Source organism: Streptopelia decaocto, assembly GCF_964273445.1.
Source record: "Streptopelia decaocto genome assembly, chromosome: 8".
In the NCBI taxonomy this organism is placed as follows: domain Eukaryota; kingdom Metazoa; phylum Chordata; class Aves; order Columbiformes; family Columbidae; genus Streptopelia; species Streptopelia decaocto.
In genome coordinates this window covers 12,427,217-12,445,562 of record NC_138662.1, presented here as the reverse complement: position 1 = coordinate 12,445,562, position 18,346 = coordinate 12,427,217, and the positions used below count along the sequence as shown (strand labels likewise).

Genomic DNA, 18,346 nt, shown 5'->3' with positions numbered 1-18,346 from the left:
ACACCAGTCAATGTCAAAAACAAAGCTCACTCACTTAATTTCCCCCGGTAAATTGACTGGCGAACCCATTCAGCAATCCCGCTTCCTGACATTTAAACCTGACAAAGTATTCTACCCGGCCCTGGGCACTTTCCCTCCTTCCTCTCTGCTCTTCAAAACTACAGCACGGAAGTAAAAACTGCCCGGCCGGCTCCGCGCACCCAAACTGTCAGAACAAAAGACGGGCAAAAACACAGAACTCATCACTTCCAGAACCCTCCGGCGAGTTGCGAAGCGCGCACACCGCACCTCCCTCCCCTCGCAGGCGAGCGCGGACCCCGCGGAACCGGCCCAGCAAACTCCCGCCCCGACAGGAGCGGCCGAGGCTGGAGCATCCTCCGGCTTCCCCGGCCTCTTTCCGCCGGTTGGGGACCGGGCCCGTCCCCCCCACCCTTCGCAGGGCACCCACCTGGGCGGCGGCGAGCGGCGCGCGGCGCGGGGGGCCATGGAGCGCGCGGGCGGCGCGGAGCGGTGCGGAGCCTCCGCGGGCGGAGTGGCCGGGGCGCGCGCTGCTCGCGGGCTGCCGCCGCCGCGCGCCGCCACCCGCGCGGCCCCGCCCTGCGCCGCCGCGCACACCCCGCCCCGGAACGGGGCGCCCCGCGGGCCCGGCCCCCCCTTCCTCCTCCTCCTCCTCCTCCCCCCGCTGCTGCCGCCGCCGCGCCCTCTGACCGTCCCCACCGCCCGGGTGGGTAACAGCCGCCCCCCTCCCCGAAATCAATCTGTTTCGCGGGGGTGGGTGCCAGCCCGGGGCGGGGGGAGTGTCAGCCGGCACCGAGCTGCCGGCACGGCGCGGGGAAGGAGAATCGGTCCCTCCTTCCACTGCAACTTTCTCTTCTCCAGTGAGAAGTGGCTTTTACTCTCCTGTCGCCTTTCCCCACAGTTTAATATCGGAAAATAATAATTTTAAAAAAACGCCACACAACCACAAGAAGGTTCTAACAGGAGTTTGCACCAAGCAGACCAGTGCGCCCGGCCTGCGAACGGCACCCCGTGTGCTGACCTCCCTGCAGCAAGAGAGGGGGCCGGGCAGAGACGGGGGATGCTCAGAGACGGGGGGAGGACGCCCAGATACACCGAGGGATGTTCAGAGACAAGGGCGATGCTCAGAGACACCAAGGGGATGCTCGGACACACCCCCAGCCAGGGGCTCCTCTGCCGGCACCAGCCACCACCACCTGTTCTGGAGGTGGCCGAGCCCTCGGGTTTGGTGGAAGTGAACCCTCTGCGGCACCTCGGTACCATCAGCGCTTTCCCATCACTCAGAAACAGCTTCTGCCAACTCTCCTGCGGGGGAGCTCAAAAAAATAACTTTTCGTGGCCCCCAGACCGTAACACACAGACACGACCCTGTCACTGCGCTGTCTCTCACCCAGGCACTGCCACGGCCCCAGTAACCTCATTTCTCTCGCCCAAAAAGCTACTATCTACTTAATCTCAGACAGTAATACCTCGTAAAAATCTCTCCTGCCATTTCAATTTAATTTTTTAAAATATTTTCACATAGTTTCTCAAGACAAAATTGACGCAGATAGTTACTTCACATGCAAGTTACTGAAAAGACCAAAGCCGCCCTGACACGGTTTCCAGGCAGAACTGTACTTTATTTGCAGGAGTCGAGGGCTGTCAGACAATAGCCCCATTAGTTCTGCTGCTGAAGAACCTCACAAGAAGCAAAGACAAAGGACCCAATTTACTGACAACTTGTGATCTGATGTTAAATGGGATGTGATACGGATTGCTTTCCACCCTGAAGTGTTTGCATGTCAGATAACAAATTTATTAATGGGATTTTTTTCAGGTCACAAAAATGTGACCCCACCTTCTTATGAATATTTAATAAGGGACTAAGGGCATCTTTTGCAAGACCCTAAATCTGCCAGAAACAGCCTACATGAATCAGAAAGCGCCTGCCTCTTAAAGGGGCACACAGGCACCGAGCAGGTCAGCATATAAAGGGCAGGAAAACAGCCGGTATTTGTAAGTATTATATGTATGCAGTTCAAGCAATAAACACACCCACACTCCAACACGCTGGACTGTCAATAACAACATAACCCGGTAATGCATGCAATGATCTAGCAATAATTATCACCTGCGCTTAAGAGAATCCTTCCTGTCCTGGACTTCAAGTAATCTCGAGGAAATAAAATTGCTTTGGGGAATATATTACAGGATACACAGACAAACTTTTCAACTGTTTCTCTTACGGACTCACTGTATCTGCAAAAAGCATCACGGTCGCAGCATCCCCAGCTGCACTCATGGCACAAGAGCATCGGTAGAAAACAGCTCTGTGCATTTAAAACACACCCTTAGTAACCTCACAGCTGAAACACGGAGGGGGCTGCACGCCCGGGCAGTCTGTGCACACCAGTCATGGGATGCTCCACAGACCCCAGTTCGGAAATCATCTGATCTAACTCGCTTCCACAGCACAAACTTCTCACACGCACACACGACCCTCAATCCTATTAAGTCATATCTTCAGTTCTTACAGGGTGTTTCACAAAGATGGACCCAATCGCAGAGACAGTGATTTCAAACCGTGTCTACCATTTTGAAACATCCTGTATTTTCCAATACTGCCATACCCAGGCACACACAGCTCAACGAAAGCCCAGTGCCCTCCTTCTGCCCTGACTGCTGGCTGCTCACATATCTTTGGACCAAGCTCTGACTTACTATATTTATAAAAAAGGGGACTCTGTGAAGCCTACAACTTCGTACAAGGCATTTATCTTCTTTCCACAGGCGAAGAAAAATCACAGGTCTGTGAGTTACATGCAAAGCAAAAGCACAGTGCTGCTCTGACACTGACAATTCTTCCCAGCCTTAGGGAAAAGTCATCTAGACATTTTTGTTGCTTTTTGTTCTGTTTTGTTTTGAAAAACATGTATCACACTGAGGATGCCTCTCCCTCTGACGGCTCAGTTTGCAAAATTTCTGGCCTGGCTGTAGAGTTGCCTGCACACCCACCACTTCAAAGGCAGTCAACGGCCCCGACGCCTCTGCCTCCTCATCTGCAAAACGGGGATAGCACTACTCATTTCAGGATCTTATGTAGACCAATATTTGCAAAACACTTTGAAAATGAAAGGTGCTGTCTAAGCACTGAGCGCTGGCCACAGAACCTGCAAGCCGTATTTTTAAAGCATTTTATACCCTTTCATATAAAAGCTTCATACCTGCAAAGCGTAGCCAACATCTGCTGTAGGCTAAAACCTTCGGTCTATTCCCTTAGTAACAGAGATGGTAGCACTTGTTAAGTAAGGTCACCACGAAATATAATGCATTCCTAAGCCAGCAAAATATTTTAAAAGACCGGGAAGAACCATAAACTCCCACTTTAATTCCATTAGATTACGGAGAGTCATCACAGACAGAGACAATCAGACAGGGATGTTCAAAACAGAACACATAAAGTTACAAATTAAAAATAACTGCAAACGAGCGTGGCAGACTAGGTGGCTATCTGGCACCGAGTGCTCAGGAGATCTGGCTCATATTAAGTGGTGGTATCAACACCTAGTTGATAAAATAATCACTGGTATACAGCATGGACACGAAGCTCTAAGGTCCAAGTCGGAGGAATAGCCTATGAATTACAATGAAGATGAATACGGTGGAATAAATGGTTTTATTATGCCATTGTTTTACATGGACACGTCATTCGCAGACTTCTGCAGGTACCTAACCATGCAGAAACCGTGGACTTGCCCATCAAAAAGCACCAGCTGCCTGCGGGGCAAGGAGAAAGAAAAGACAAGACACCCACACAGTGCAGCCTCCTCTAGCCAGAGTTAACCTGCCCCAAATTAAAGAATGTTATGTCTAGTCCCAATATGAGGCAATTTCTACCTAAGACACCAATTCGTCTGTTCTTGCCCTTGGGATGCTCCCCTGGGCAGGCAGGGCCAAATACGTCCCACTTTGCTGTCTGGCAGCAGATGGTGGGCCAAATCCTTCTCCCCCATCCCTGAGCACAAACCTGGAGCAATTCAGGTGAATTTTGGTGCCATTGCCGGTGGGCAGCCCCGCTGCTCACCGAGGAGCCCGCCCGCCGGAGCCAACGCCAAACCTGGCAAAGGCGAATGCCAAATTACGCTGCTCAGCACACGGGCCCGTTTAAAATCAAGCTGCTCTTTGCAGTTCTGAGGGAAAATCTCGGATACTATTCCCGCTCCTGGGTCCCCAGGCCCATTTTTGTGGGGTTAAATCACATTTTCCTGTTTTGAGAATGCTTCGTTTGCCCTTGTTGCTGTTTGAAAGACCTACAAAAACAAACAGGGAAAACAACTGACTAAACAGGAAACGGTGAAACTTATTACCCACAAAGTGCTGAGAAAAAGGACAAAGTAAACATTTTTTTGGTCATTTTTAATATTCTCAAGCTAATGCCTTCATTGTAAAATATCCTCAGACAGAAAAGTCATTTTTAGGCTGACGGTGTCTCTAGCAAAACAGGACAGCAAAGCAATTAACATTTCAGTAATGCTTGTGTCCCTGTTGCTCTTTTTTTTGATGTGAAACTGTCATTTTCCTTATTGCCCCTGCAAATTCTGCATGAAGAAAGCTCTTTAAATCCCCTCAGTGTTGTACAATGGTTTAAATTTCACTTCATGGCATGCTTTAAATTACCATTCACATCTTCATTTAATGCATCATTTTATAATGCCAGTGTTACTAGTTAATTTATATATACACAGCAGGATGTGTCAACATTCAGGTGAGTTATGAATATGATTGTGCAGGAGTTATGGAAGACATTTCAGTAAAATTATGGTTCCCTCTAAACATAAAAATATTAATAATGTATCAAACATCGCAGGTAAACAACAAATTTTATATAATTGCACCCCACATGCTTCCAGATAAATAAACACAAACAGCAATATTTTTGCTCTGCATTCATATTTGATTGATCTTAATAAATTGCCATCTCTTTTCCTAATAAACTGTAATCTCTTGTTTCCGCCACAAAGTAAAATTTATTAGCGCACTCTCCTACCAGCAGGTCTGCATCACTCACAGCACAGTGTGCAAATTGTTCCGAGTATGCTTGGGCATTATTCATAATTTATTTTTCTGCCCCAATGTACACAATATATTGAAAGGTAATCACCACTAACTGTTCTCAGTTACTTTCCTTAATTACGTGAGATAGCATTTATGTCACGTACAGTAGAGGAAATGCTGCAGTTTCCATTAAAAAACTCATTTTTTTGCCGTGGGGTGAAACATGGTGTTCACACAGAGAAAACCCTAGGACAAGGAAGACTGGAGGTGGTATCTGGTAGGAGATGACAACACCTTCACTTGAAAAGAACAACCCCTGCCTACCACAATAACCTACTGGGCATGACAACAGCAATGGCTCCGAGAGGAGTAAATGTTTTGTCATGATGTTAAAGTTGCCATGGTAAGAAAAAAACAACAAAACAACAAACACACAACACCACGCAGAATGAAACATCAACAAAACAAATCTCAATCAAACACATTTTGCCCGTTAAGCATTAACCGGTGGACTCCCGGCCAGCCCAGACGGACGCTCTCCTGCTCATGGCCCCTGTGCAGGCCGGTGGGCGCTGCGGGCGGGAGCAGCCCCAGTGCCCCCAGCTTTGCTTTTTGAGGTGGATCACCCCAACCTGGGGCTGGTGCGGGTGCCGCTGGTGTGAAACAGTGAGTTAGATGCGCTGCCCTCTCCTGGCAATCGGCTTCTGGCATCAGGAGACTTCACGCTCCACCTCACCACAAAGAATCCCCTTCTGAAAAAAAACATGCCTACTTCCACAACTTACGTACACACGCCCCTATGTACACACATATAGGCACAGATTTAAAATAAGTCAGATGAAACATGGGCCCTTTTACCTAGAAACACGTATCAGTGTGCTACACGGCTTACTTGCACGCAGCCCAGCAGTGCCGAGCTATATATTCTGGTTCATCTGTGAGAAAAACCTGTATCACCGCTGGGCATCTTGCCGGTTTTTACGCACTCTGTTGGGAACGCATGTCGGAGTATTTTCAATAAAACACCTTCTTAGCAGTAATGGGCCACTGTTCTCATTTCAATGGTCCCCAAGGTTTCATGATTCAGTATATTTAGCTGGCTCATAGTTCCAAGTTTTCCTCCAACATTCAAAAGCTACTTTCAATTTTTTTTAAGAAAGCACCCATGGAAAGAGCTTTTGCTCATCTTTTCTTTAAAGAGGAGAACAGTTAACTTTGTATATGCAACAAAACAACTCAAATTATTTCCCAAAGAGGTGTTTAGGCAACAGCCCTCATGGTTAGACAGGAGCAGACAGAAAAGCTGCAGCACTGCTGATGCTACATGGGGAAGGATGCACCAGCATCTCTCTGCTCCTGCTAGAGCAAATGGGTGGCACCACGGCTCCAGGAATCAATGCACCTCCAAAATGCCAAAAAGCAGCAGAACAGAGTATTTTGCAAATCTGGCAAACAGTGCTAAAGCCAAGAAGACTTCCTGCAGGCAGGAGGACACAGAGCAGCTCTCTGCCTCTGAGCTGAGTCTGGTTGCCATACCAGGCTCTCCAAGTATGCTGCAAGGCAGGGCTGAACTACCAGGAGGAGCTCCTGAAGGTTACCATCCCAGGTTCTCCTGTATATGGATAAAAAGCTCTTTTGAAAGCAGGGCATAGTGACAGAGGCCTCCACATGGTCGCATCTCCTCCTCGCTGTCTCTGGGTCAGGCGCATCCCCTCGCTCAGCCTGGCAGGACGGGGCGCAGGAGGGGAGGAGAAGCCGATGGCAAGCTGCAGGGCAGGAGCGGACCCAGCTTTGGCACAGCCACCCCCTGGCCTTTGGCCATGTCAGTCATGTTGATGGTGCACGTCTGGTTTCACATGGACAAGAAACAGCCAGCCGTACGGGCTAAGCAAACACAACTAACGGGACTTTGCTCTCAGATCCCTTGGGGTCATCCAACCGGCTCAGAGCCCTTTGTGTGGCACTAAGCAGGGCTGGCTGTGTGCTCTGGGGCTTCCCTTTGTACTTCCACTCCGGCCCTTCACAGTGCAATGCCGCGATCCATCACTTCTTCCCAAATAAACCGGGCCCAAACTGAGCTCAAGGACAGGGGCCTCCCATCTCACCCCCGTTCCCCAGGCAAAGGGGGCTCCTGTCTGCAGTCCAGCGTTATGACCCATGGATGTTTCCTATCCAAATCCCACTGCTGCTTGTCCCAATTCTTTTCTCCCATCTGAGCAACAAGAAAAAGGATGACACCAAAAAGCAGCGAGGGGATGTGGCAGGGCAGCCAGGACCCACTTCCTTACTGCACCTGTCATGGCAAAGGGTGAACAAACAAAGGGATTTGTCTGGGGCCCCTTACTACAAATTTGTTTTCCCATCACAAGAGAAATCTCTCAGATGTGCCTGAAGACTTGGGGCAGGGCTGCTTGGGTTGGAAAAGCACAAACTCGCTGCAAAGTGTAACAACAGAGGAATGCTACAAAAATCCACGTCTGTGAGTGAAACTGTTATTTACGCTCGGGAAGCAGATGACAATTCTCTGCTATCAAATGCAGCCACTTCTGGGATGGATGGTGGCAGCAACTTCGCCATATAGAGCTCTGGAGGAATTCAGGACACCTGAGGCACCAAATCCTTCACTCGAATGAAACTGCAGGGTGATTAAGCAGAGAGAATTTAACTATCCAAACTGTAATTTGGCCAGCACAATGGATCTAACACCCCTATTCTTGGAAAGAAAAAAAATAAGTACCGTATTTGAAGTTCAAAATCTAATTAACTATTTGAGAAAAAGAATTGTGTTTTTAAAAGAAAATTCCTAACAATATAAAGAGAATTAGTGCCAAAGTTTTTGAAGAACAGCGTAAAATGGTATGAAAAATGTATGATATTGTAATAATAGGAATGACTGCATTTGCTCAAATGTTCCTTATACCTTATAATACAAGAATAAAATACAGTGTAAATCCTTCTATCTACATAAGTTCGCTGTACAGAAAAATCTCTCCTTTAATAGGTTTACACCTTTAACATGTATTAGTTTGGAAAAGACCTAGGGTATAATTACACATCTTGGCTTGGCACATTAATAGCTGTTCCCTTCATTTACTGATTTCTTTTACTGGTCAATTTGCTCTTTTACTACGCTGCCTTTACAGCTCGGCTTCCCAGCGGCACCTTCTGCCAGCAGACCCCGTGCTGGGAAGGGAAGAGGGTCCGAGCTGATCAGGGGCTGGTGGTCCCTCAGGGAGGTGGTTTTGGTACCTGACTCTCAGCCATCTGCACTTACAATGCTCACTGGGCAGCATTTGCACCAGCGTGTGCCAGCGAAATGCAGGTCGCAAGTACAAGGAAGCGGAGCTGCCCTCACCTCCTTGGAAATCTGTGCAGAAATAAGTCGTTCGGGCTCAGGAGAAAACAAGTCAAGCTGGGCTTCTCACCATGCTGCTCCTTCTCACGCCATTTCCCCCGAAGCCTCCTCTACCACCTTTGCATCTCCTGACTCCTTCTCTGCTCAAGGCCCCGCTCACTTGGCCACAAATTCTGCTCTCTGCTCCCCTGGAGCTCCATCCCCATCACTCCTCCTTGCTCTCCCTCTCCCCAGTGGCTGGGGAGACCTGCTCACCTGGGATGCGATGCTCACCTTGCTCCACCACATCCCTGGAAAAGGATCATTTTGCCACCACAGAGAAGGGACACCCCTAATGATCTGCCCTACCCATCCCCACCAGTTTGCATCCCGCCACTCCAGGCTCAAAGGCAAAGCTGACGTTCGCTAAGCCTCTGTCCAGCTTTTACAGGTTTTTTGACAGTTTAAGAGGGTTTTCTTGCGTTGTAGCAGAGCCATTCATTTAATGGCTTTTCAGCACTGCCATTATAAACCAGAACTTTTCAGGTGTTTATTACTCAGCTTTAAAAATTGGCTCTATGCTGAAATTTGGCAAAGTGTCAGCCTAAGAGAATTTTTTTTTTTTTGGCCAATTTTGTACTCTAAAAAAAATGACCCCATTTTGGCCTCCATAAAAATGCAGCTCTTGCTGCCTCGGTGACACTGGTGAAGTAACAAGTCAATATTGTAATATGGCCAGCAGAGCTGCAGTGATTTAATGCCTAAAATTGCTTTGAAGGTGAAGAGTGCTATTGAACTGCTAATTATTAACTATTATTACTGATCCTGCTGCACAACAAAGATGCAAATGGAAACAAAGGGAATATGAAATGCCACTGGGGAAAGAAGGCAGATTTGAGACAAGGGTCCAGCCCTGACAAAGGAGGAGCTGGAAAACAAGAGTCAGGAGCAGGGTGGACCCCTCCAGCCAAGGGAAGAAGAACGAACAGATATGAAATATCTGGAGCCAAGAGAAACTTTGCCATTTATTTCAACATGCGCAAGACAGAGCCTTGAAGGTGCTGGGACAGGTGACCTTGCCCTGGCAGCCCAGCAGACATGCATCGACATAAAAATGGGCTGGGAATTTGAAAGGGCCCAAAAGATATAAAGCACCCCCCAAATCTTGGCGACCCTTTCAAATCCCGTCTACACCAGAGCTGCAGCATCTGCATCACACACAGCCCAAAATCTGACCTAGGCTGATCCGACTGGGCTGAAGAGGGGAAAAGTGAGTGATCTGCTCTGTAACTCCCACACCTCCCTGCTGTGCTACCTGCTCAAGGGACTGCGGTTTCCTAGAAGAAAGGTAACAGGGTGAGTATTTCTTCTTTGGGGAAAAGGATGCGGACCAGAAGGTGAGCACAGCCAGGGCACGCTTCCATTTGGAAAGTGCTGTATCAAAGCAGCCCAGAGAGGTCACTGGGGCCGCTTTCAAACATAGTAAAAAGAAAAAACAATTTATCTTTATGGAAACTTTCTGCTTGTCTAAGTGGCAGCTATTTAAATACAATTAACAAGCAAATGATTTAAAAATTACAATACATTTAATAAGGCAGCACCACAAACAATTTGCATCTCATTAAAATGTTTGAAGCTGCGGAATCAGCCTCCCAAATGGGCTGCACATCAGGTGGGAAACCCAGACAGAGCCAAAAGCTTCTGCACCCTCCTCTGGCACAGGACACATGCTGAGAGGATGGCAGAGCAGGGGATGGATGGACCACGGAGCCCCTGGCCAGGCCAGCCCTGCGGGGAGCTCCGGCCACGGCTCCCGGCACAAGGAAGGATGATGCCACGAGCCAAAGCCTTGCTGGAAGTGGGTGTAAAACGAGGAAGGAAGGAAAAGGGTGTGTGTGTGCATGTGGGATGGGCACTTTTTAATATACACTCGTGAACAAAGAGTTTAAAGAAATTTCAAGCTATTTACACAGCTATATATATAATTAAAAGTTTATAGATTACGCCGCCACAAACATTCCGAGACTGCGGCTGGGTTTGGACACACATTAATTCCCAGGAGCCTCCCGTAGAACAATCCCATCCCGACACGTGCAGCAGGAAAAGCCTCAAACAAGCAACTACAGCTTCAAAAACTTCCAACTCACTTTCAACTGTGATTTACTGCGGTGGCTGCATCTAACGTGGAGGATGCAGGAGCACTTCCCAGATCACGCGCCACTTCCCCACGTGCCCTTGGCTTCCTTCAGAAGGACACGCTGCTGCACTGAGATCTGCTGCCTGGATCACATCCTAGGACACAGGCTTTGCTAGGCACAGCTTTATACAGGTACCCATGTGGATACGGGCTGCTGGTTTCTCTGTCAGTGTAGCTCTTGCCATACAAGACCCTCCTGTTGTAGCCCATGGAAGGGAGTGCTCTGGTAGGAGAGGGGTGGGAAGCCAGCGCCAGGGGGTGGGAAGGAATATGCACAGCGGCTCTATATGTGATGCATTAACAAATTCCTAGATGAATGAGGAATGCAGCTAAACAACCTTAATTTCAATTATTAATATGAGAACACATCCATAAGAAAGGACGTCCCTGGATAAGTCACTTTTCACGATCAGCCTCAAGTGCTGGCACCATCTGCTAATAACCGTGACTTACGCACCAACCACACCTTTAATCCAAAAGCTCGCTCCAAAGTACTTCACAAACTGAAAAGGCACAAACAACACTCCCTCTAAAGTTCAGCCCAAGTTCTGATACTACCTTTTACTTTCTGTGCCTAAAACAGGCTCTGGAGCTGCGCATGACAGTTGTTTAATGCTGCGCAGCACAGTTATATACAACACTGGCAGCAGAGAGCGAGAAAATAGTTTACAATTGAATCTGCAGAGGAAATTTGGGTAAGTTGAATGTAATTATCCATTTGGAAGCTGGCCAAGGGCTGGGACTACTCAAAGCCAGGAGGGAAGCTGTAAGGAGCGGCCGGTTTTGCCTGTCCTTTGGAAGGCAGCACCTCCAAGCTGCCCGGTGGGGTCTCACTTGGTGCTGGTCGGGGGGAGCGAGCACGTCACCCCTGCTGCCCCCGCTGGGGGGCTTTGCTGGGATCCACAGCTCCCGTCCCGCTGCTGCCAGTCCTGCCAGTGGTTCCTCAGCACCTCTGTGAGGAGGGGAGCAGCTTGCGCCCAGGAAGCCCCATTTAAAAACAATTAAAAAAAATTTAAAAAGGACAGAAGAAGTGACTAATAATAAATAAAAAACACCGGTAGAAGCAAGCCAGTTGTTGTCTTGCCAAGCAACGTGCATGCAACCGGCTCCCCCGGGTGCGGCGTGCCGGAGGAGCCCTGCAGCCCCGCGGGTGCTTCCCGGGTCTCTCCATCCCCGGTGCCATCACCGCCGGCTGTGTCACCCCAAAGCTTCCTGCCCGGAGGTGCCACCGACGATTGACACAGGCCTCATGCGCGTCTTTTTCAGACCTGTGGTTTTGTAGTTTGTCAAAACAGGATACTCTTTAAATTTAAAATGCTACAATTTAAACAAAGACAAAATAGTTATTGCTGTTTTAGCAACCAGACACCAGGCTCTCCTCATGTACACACCATTTTTTGTTTTTAAAAGGCCTTTGTCCACGTTTGCCAGCACGCTATCTCTGCGAACCTGGATGTGAAGACAAGTGCCTAAGCAAAACAACGATCACTTTCTATGAATTACTGAACATGTGTAATTCATTTATCTGTAATATTGTGCTAAACTCAGCTCCAATTAAACAAACGAAAACACCTGCTTAGCACACATAGATCTTTCCATACCTCAGGGGAAGACACATCAGTGTGCTCTGTAGTACAATCTGGCTCCAAAGCCTGCACTAACAATGCAAAGCTGGGATTTTTTTTTTTTAGTTTTTTTTTTTAATGCACATAGGCAAGGAGATTAAAAAAAAATACAGATAGTGAGGTTGTGGGGGAGCAGTATTTTTAAAAACGTATTTCTGTTTTTAGCACATGCAGTTCTGTAACATTTAATCACTCATCAGGGGCTTCTCACTGGCGCTCAGACCCAAGGGCGTGCATCACTCCACAGAACAAGGTGGGATAATGAAAACTTCAAAACACACACAACCAGCCCCAGACCTGATGATACTGTAAAACTCCCAGAGAGACCTCATGTTAACAGATCTATTGAGCCAGGGGAGAAGACGTTTCCTTCTTACGGACCGTGGGCACCCACCAGTGCTGAGCGATGTCCCTGCTGTCCCCCACCTTAACAGGCTGGAAATGCATCGCAGACAAACCGGGGTCACCCCAACACACTGACCCTGGGGGCTGAGACTGCTCCAGGCCCCCCCAACAACCAAGCAGCAGCAAACAAGACACAGCCTCACCTCACACTGGTTTTGAACCGACCAGGGGGTGTCCCTTTGGGGTGCTGTGGTGCCTGGGGCTGGTTTGGGAGCCCCAGGTGCATTGCCATCAGGAGCGCCTGCAGCCTGCCAGATCCCTACACTTAACTCATTTCCTATTCTTCACTCAACAGCCTGCAGACAATAAGCTGTCAATCAGATCCCCACAAGAACATTTACAATGATCTTCCCTCTCCCGCACCTCAGCATGGCCCCGGACCAACAGCTCCATCCTAAACTGTTCACACATGAGCCATTTGCAACTCTTCTATTGCCATAACTGCCCTGACTTGAGAGGTATGTTAGGAAATTGAATTTCCTCATGTTTTCAAATAAAAGTACTTTGGTGCTGAAGCACAGAAGCAAAAGAACAGGCCTCCTACAGGTGTGAGGCAAAAGCAACCAGGAATGGAAAATCTGCCCCAGTAATTATTATAGCATCCTGTGCAAGCAATAAGCCTGTTTGCTGCCTTTTTTTTTTTTAGTTTGCTTTTTTCAGCAAAATCAAAGTTGCACACAGAAAGTGTTTTGTTTTGCTGGTGGTTTGTTTTGTTTTGAAGACAGGGTGGTCCCCTCGGCTCACTCCTGCAGAATTACCAACAAAGCGACAGCGCGTTTTCGCAGCTGGCCCCGCTGCTCTGATGTGTGCGCTGCCCGGCTCTCCCAGAAGAAACGGGTTTGTTTTTCTTCTGGGTAGGCACAGCTGAGTGAAGGACTCAAAATGAGCACACTTTCCAAGCAACAAGCCCAAGTAAAAAATAACAGAGATGGAAGTCATAAACATACCTTTCCTCATAGTGCCAGTTGTGGACAACATGATTTAAAATATCTGAACTATGTTCTGCATTATATTAATGCTCCTATTCCAGAGAGAAATCCCTGAGACTTTGGGGCAACTTCCAAACACCACAGACTGGGAGACTGTCCAGGATGGGTCCGCTCCTAATAGCACCAAAATCATTGCCATCGCTAAACTACGGTGAAATCAGCAGAGTCATCATTCACTACACTGAGACTTCACTGATATTCTGCTCAAGGGTTAGCATGGTTAATCATGAGGAGGCAATCACTCTCCTATTAATTGATTTGGGCAGCATCTTCGATGGCTGTCAAACTGAAAAGTAACTACTGCCACGATGGCTTTTTTCCTCCTATTTTGAAGTGTTGTGCAGAATATTTCTACAACCTTTTCTGATGAAAAATAACCTATCTGATATTTCTCATGTCCTTTAAAATGTTTATCCTGCTCCGAATCTGCAGGGTGCAATATCATCAAGGAAGGTCGGGTTTCAGGGAAGCGAAGGGCTTGGCTGTGTGCTCCCACCACTTTGAATAGACAAACAATAGCCCCTCAAGTGCTGCTGCCAGTGGCACAGCAGCGATTCACAATGGAGGGTTAGAAATCTGAAATTAAAATAAACTGCTTAAAACCTGCAGATACAGAGAGAGATGCAGGAGATCAAATAAAATGGAACAATCTCTTAACCCAATCAACAAAGTTCTCATTGTTCCAGTTTAAGACAAGTAATGTTGCAATAAATATTGACCAAAGGAAGTTAACCTGTATCCACAACCTTTGAATAAACACAGAAGTCAGAAGTGAAATCAATTCAAGGCCTTTGGCTCTTGCCAACTTGTGCTTTGCTCCTCTTGCTTGGCCTTGTTTCTACTTCGGGGATTTTTGTTGCCTCCTCTTGTTATTCATACTTCCCTGTATAAACCCCTTATCACACGGTAAAAGGACAAACAGAAGGAACTGCCAGCACGCAGTTAAATGACATGAATGACACCTTGGTTTTGTTCTGCAAACCCACCTGGATGCAGGTAATGGGGAAGAAAAGGGCTGAGCACGACGCTGACCCGCAGCCCCATCTCCTGCCCACACATGCAGCCCCCCAGACCTCTGCAACCACCAAATCCAGCGTGACGTTTGCCCTCTGGGATTGCATAGACAGCATTCAGCATCTCTGGAAGATACCGGCATGTTCGTCTCTACTACAAAAGTCTGAGCATTCAGCTCTTGATCTAAATAAATGCTTTGGTTAGTTCTCATTTTTCCTGAAGTGGTTTATCCATTCCTGTGCCAACACCTCAGCCAGTAATAAAGGTTTTCACAGCGAGTATTAATTCTGACTTCACTTTTAAATCACATTTCTTTCATTTGAGCATTATTATATTCCATAGAACCAGGCATGAGCATCATGCAAAAGGCATTCTGGTCCACAGTTGTGAATACAGCTGTGTAGGCAGAGGAATATTTGTTTTCCAAGTAATTTGTGCACATTCATAAAATTACAGCTGTCTGCAGTTCTCCTGAAATATCTGCCCTGCTGTTTACAAGCCATAAAATATAATCTGTCTTTTGTAGGGTTCCAATTGGTAAATTTGGAAATATATATATATGCATTATTATTTTTCTTTTACACTGAGACTGGCTGCTCCCCATCATATACTGGCTATTAAGCCTGTACAACACCAGCACTAACCCGAGGAGCCACTTTCCTGAGACAACAGCAGGCAAAACTCTGCAAGAGCCAGACAAGCATCTCAAATACACTTTACAGATCACTCATCAAGTTGCATCTCACTTTTATCCCAGAGTAACCACACCATGAAGAAAACCATGGAGCAGAGGCACGGGTTACCACCCGACACTGGCGAGGGGCTGCCACCTTGGTCTGAGCAGCGCTCACGGGACGGAGCCTGGAGGTTCACCAGTTAACAACACGGCCAGGGATAATGGTGACAGATCACCAACAAACAGGTCTTTATGCACCTATTCTTGTAAGCAAAACCAACAAGATTAAAATTACTAAATTTGCACTGTGGCTATGAAACAACGGGCTGAGCTGGCCACTGGCGTCTCCCAACAGGTTTGCTTTGGATGTTTATCCGAGCTATTAAGAGTTAGCCAAAGCACTTCTACTGATTTGTTTTTCCTTCCAATAAAAGACGGGTATTTTTTCACAAGTCCTTCTGATTTTTGCCTTCTGTTTCATGGCTGTACAGATAACAAAAGAGTTTCTTCCGAAAGTTTTCTGAATGCACAAAACACCATTCCCTAGGACAACAAAGTCCTTGGGATAGAAATTTTCCACAGCAAATGTGGAAATGTGCACAACACAAACCAACCCTGCTCAAAGCCCAGGACACAAACCACGAGTAGCTCTTCAGCTCAAAGGCTTGATGAGCAGCAAAGTGCACAAAAATAAACATACTGCCAAGAAATTATGGTGGCTGTGATCGCTACTGTTGGGCAAACACTGATCACCTCGGTACTACTGGAGTGATTTCGGTGTTAAACTGATTTGAAGGAAAAATCCGAGGTAGGAAGTTACGCCTATCTCAGTGGGATCCCATGGCTCCATCGTATTTCCCAGGTGGTTGTCGCTTACACCCAGGACAAATCTGGCTCAAGCTCTTTAACCCCAGGCTGCAACCCAGCCAGGAGCTCCATGTGGCTGCACAGCTGTGTTGTAAAAGGCTCAACATTGAGATATGCCGCACAGGTTAATAACTTAAAGCAACATACTATTTGAATCTGTACAGCTTAAAAAACGCCAAACAGACAGAACCAGCAAGAAAGCGTTGAGATTAGATAAACACCCTCAAGCCGTGTGCTCGTGCACCCAATGCACGCTGACACACGAGCTACAGAGCTGCCGCACGACTCCCGTGGTGAAACGCGATGGAGGACCATTTTCTGAGGGGCAAACGCTACCAAGGTTCATCATCGGTGACCTCAGCAGCCCCAGGTCGGCACAGCTGCTCTCTGACACCCATCGCTACCGGAGCTCCTCCCGTCACCTTCCCGCCTTGCTTCAAAACACCGTTCCAAAATGTTTTCAGCTAGACATGTTAAACCCAGGATGCAGATTTTCCAATTAGTCTCTGTTTAAACATCTGTTGGTAGACTGCATTTAACATTAGTTATTTGAGCAAAGCACAATTTGATTAGACTGTCTGAAATGGAGCCAAAGTCTGCAAAATAATAGCTCAATTAAATTTTGTTTTGCTTTCATTTGTCTTATACTTTCCTGAGTGTGATACAGTTGCATATAATCAAGTAAACTAATTCCTTTCAAAATGAGAGATTTCGGTGCCTCTTCCATTTTCTCTCAAAGTTTATTTAATAATCTATTCCATCTTATCCACGCTTCATCAAACTTCATCCTGACACAACGGACATTTCTTTCTTGTGCCTTCAGTCTACTTCAATTTTCTAGGCTTTCAATGATCTGAGATTATGCGCCATTAATGTTACACCTTAAATAGATCAGTAATTTATAAAAGGCAGATTACACTTATCAGGAAAACAAAAACATTTCAGCAACGCAACAGCCTTTCCTTTGTACACACCACGAGAACATTTTGCCAACCTGACGACACAGCTGTAAAACTATCAAGCTCCAGAGCCACATCCAAGCAGCATCTCCAATTGTTTCCCTGGATTTAGTTTCTACTTATTCTGTTATGTTGCACTTGTTGCCCTGAAACTTCAATATTAGCTCTAGAGATTTAAACACATGAGGCAAACAGCTGCTTTCCTCCTGCTCAAGAAAGCCAGATCAAAATGCCTTCCCTCTTTCTGTCTTGTCTCTTTTTTTCCTTTCTTTTTAAACAAATTGCCGTAACTCAAGTATTTCTGGCAAAGTTGATGGCTTTAAGGGCAAAATTCTGCTCTGTGATCATCACTGCAGATTCCTCCGGTGCACGCTCCTCTCGGTTGGTGCATGAGGAACACCAGAGCTTCCCCGCGCTGACTGCTCAGTGAGGGCGGCAGAGCCTGGCCCAGGCTGCCCAGGGAGGCTGTGGAGTCTCCTATTCTGGAGGCACTCAAGACCTGCCTGGACGCCTTCCTGTGTAACCTCATCTGGGTGTTCCTGCTCGGGCAGGGGGACTGGACTGGATGATCTTTCGAGGTCCTTTCCAATCCCTGACATTCTGTGATTCTGTGATTTTAAAAAAATAAATAAATAAAGTCACAGTAACTTAGCTGCTATGTAGATGTGTAAGTGATTTAAATTTAAACATTAAACATTTAAACATTAACTTCTTTCACAGCTCTGTTAAATCTCTTAAAGAACATGTGGTTATTTTTCTTCTATCGGAAGAGGTTTTTGATACATAGTACTTTTTAGTGTTGGGTGGTTTTTTTTAACGTATTTGTTGCAAAGTGTGAACACAAAGGGACAAGCTGAAATAGGTACCTGGCAAGCTCTTCCCCAGCGCGTGCTGCTGGAAGCCACAAGTACTACTGCAGTTGTTAAAAATCTGTTATTTTGATGCAGAAAGGCAGGGAACCCTCCAGCACCCGTCCGGCCCGGCCCGGCCCTGCCCAGGCAGCGCCTGAACACACTCCTGCCTCGAACATCAGAGGCGGATAAAGTCCGTGGCAGTTCAAAATGGGATATGTCCTATTTAAAATGTAGAGAGCTACTAAATATGACAACCATCTGATGTATGAAAATTATTCACAACCAAAAACAGACAGTCTGGAAATAGCTGGGATGACTTCATTTAGACAGAATTACCCAAATCTGTTTCTAATATACACAGTACACATAAT

General features: G+C 47.0%; 1 protein-coding gene across 12 annotated transcripts in view; it reads right to left on the bottom strand.

Annotated features, from left to right (window-relative positions):
* Window positions 1–18,346, bottom strand: part of FOXP1 (forkhead box P1) — a 383,067-nt gene that overhangs the window by 85,613 nt on the left and 279,108 nt on the right. Inside the window, exon 1 of one of the 12 annotated variants that reach the window (XM_082060430.1) lies at window positions 449–561. The exons of the other annotated variants lie outside the window; for them this stretch is intronic. The gene's annotated coding sequence lies outside the window, so the exon portion shown is untranslated. Of the gene's footprint in view, window positions 1–448; window positions 562–18,346 lie in introns of those variants that run through there. 12 annotated transcript variants of the gene reach the window in all.